Here is a 2,585-nt window from a genome sequence, read left to right on the forward strand (position 1 = left end):
TCTAACAACCGGGTGCACTTAAGTCAGAGATACTGGAAATTAGAAATGCAGGCTCGTAACAAGAAATCACGCAGCAGTACAAGGAAAACAGAAGAATGTACCCTCCCCTTGTTTAGGAACTAAGCAGAGCACAGGCCACTATATGCTGAGGAGTCTTCAAACCTCATCAATCTTAAGCCCTCACAGGCTTTCACTATTCACTAGAGGGTACTTCAGTCCCCTATGCCAAATTTGTAGAGAGGTTGCTACACAAAATCACATTATGTGGGGATGTCGGGAAAAGCCCCCCCCCCCCCTTCCACCCCCCAAAGAAAGCTCTTACCAGCGCCGGACCCGTACTCCAGGGAACGCCTACTCTGAAACAAAGAAGCACAACAATACTTGGTGGAATGGGCCATAGAGGTCGTCTCAGAAATAGGACTAACTAGTGGACCAGTTCAGGCTTAGCAGAGAAGACAGCCTGTTTTGAAGGCCAAAGCCTTTAATGCCTCATACTGTCGTTAGCAGACGCGTCGGCAGCCGTGTCGACAGACGCGTCGGCAGATTCGTCCGCCTTTCGGCGTCACTGCTTAAAAGGCTCAAGGTTCCAGCATGAATAAAGGCGCATCTAGTGAATGCATGGGCTTCATAAATAAAATAAAACGAGTAAAGTCAAGAAAAGGAAAATAAAAATAAAAAGAATAAAATAAACAAAAATAAAAACAAAATAAAAATAAGATGTGGAAATAAAAATAAAAACAATAAAATTAAGAAAATGAGCAAAAATAAATAAAAAACGAAATATGACAAATACAAAAAGTAAATAAAAACAAACAGTGGCCAGGAAACGCTTTCGCCTTGCAGCACTTTAGAGAGCCAAAGTGCCCCCTGAATTTTTTCTGTTCAATAAAAGTTTTATATCTATCTATCTACTCGCTGTTCGCGGGCGCGTGAGGGTGAAGACGCTGGGCGCAAATGCGATCGTATAACAGCCAGCGCTGTGAATTGAAGTGTTGAGCTTAGCGGTATTCGCCATCAGTTTTAAAAGTACAGAAAGAGAGAGAAAAGAAAGGAAAGGGAAGGTTGGAAGGTTAATTTGGCAGTTCCCGGTTGGCGGAACTGTACATTGAAGGGGATGGAGGGAGCGAAATACATGAGTATTGAGTTCATTGCGTAAATGAAGGCTGCCCATGGTCATTGTTTCTTTTGTTCTCAGCACAAACAAAGGAAGCCCATAGTTCAATTCTTCGCTCAAATCCCCGCGCAGAGTAGCAGGTCAGCGAATTTAAACGCTGGTTAAATTCTCAGTTTTTCGATTAAAGAGCTTATCTCACTCGCTCACAACGCTTTATGTACGTAGCTCCAGTATAGAAGGAGCACATCATGTGCACCCAACAAATGATTACTCTTTCTTCCTTTCTTTATTGTTTTCATTTAATTTTGAAGAAATGAGGAGGCTTAGGTAGAAGGCTTGTCAGCTCTGAACCCCACTACACATAGAAAGAGCTTAGACGAGCGGCACACAGCCACACGATTGCAAGTAAAACGCAAAATCAAATCAAAGCGAAAATAAAGCAGAAGTCGATAACCATGAGACGTAAACACAATAAAAAACGTTACATAAGAATTTCGCGCATCGAACAAAAAGAAAATGCAGAAATAAAAGTAACAAATGCAATAAAGACACAATTTTTAATTCGCACAAAAAGTTCACATGTAGCACTTGTTACATTCTGCACAGATCACAGTGTACAAAATTTCGCAGCGCATATGCTACTACATTATAAGTACAGAAGAAAAAAGATGTCTAGGACGACCGAACTTTGTGCTCCGCAGCTCCCAGAGACGCTGCGACCAGGTAGACAAAAAATAACGATGAAATCCTGAGTTTAATTCCACATGCTTACATCCAGACCATTTTTAACCAAATATTATCGCTAGATATCGCGTGTTTGGCCCGAAACGCGCCAAGAATGTGTTCTAGACAAGCGTTTTGCCCTCGGTATAAGCAACAAGCATTCTTTTTCTGTTTTAATGCGGCAACATTAGAAGCCTCATAGGGAAAAATTGTGTCATCGGTCACAAAGTTTGCTCATTATCTGGATAGAAATGACGTCATTAGACCAGAAGTGCCTTCACTTCCTGTATAGGCATCAACAACTTCCGATGCTATCCCATTGCCAACAATATGTAATTAGATGTCCCTGAGAATTTTTCTTATCGCATTCTAAACATTGTGCACTTATAACCCTGTCAAGCGCGCAAAATAAAGTGCACTTACGAAGAGTGTCACTTGCTAAAAGTGCACTCTAGCACAGCTAAACGGCGTAACACAAGTGCACTTGCGAAAGTGAGCACTCATGACGGAATGCGTTCACAGAACACACTTTGAGGGCTGAGTGCGTATACACCATTTTACGAGGAGCGGGCAGGAGAGGGAGAAATACTCTCAAACACGTGCGCTGCGCGACACCCCACTGTTGCCGGCTTCCCCTGGGCTGATAATCCGGCGCGCGGAGCAACGGCCGCGGCTGCTTAGCTACCGGTCAAGCGCGTGTTTGCGTCTGTACAACAAAAGCAGCAATGTTGTACGAAACACCAGCGTC

This window comes from Amblyomma mixtum, chromosome 7, assembly GCF_055824585.1.
Source record: "Amblyomma mixtum isolate Tamu chromosome 7, ASM5582458v1, whole genome shotgun sequence".
Classification (NCBI taxonomy): domain Eukaryota; kingdom Metazoa; phylum Arthropoda; class Arachnida; order Ixodida; family Ixodidae; genus Amblyomma; species Amblyomma mixtum.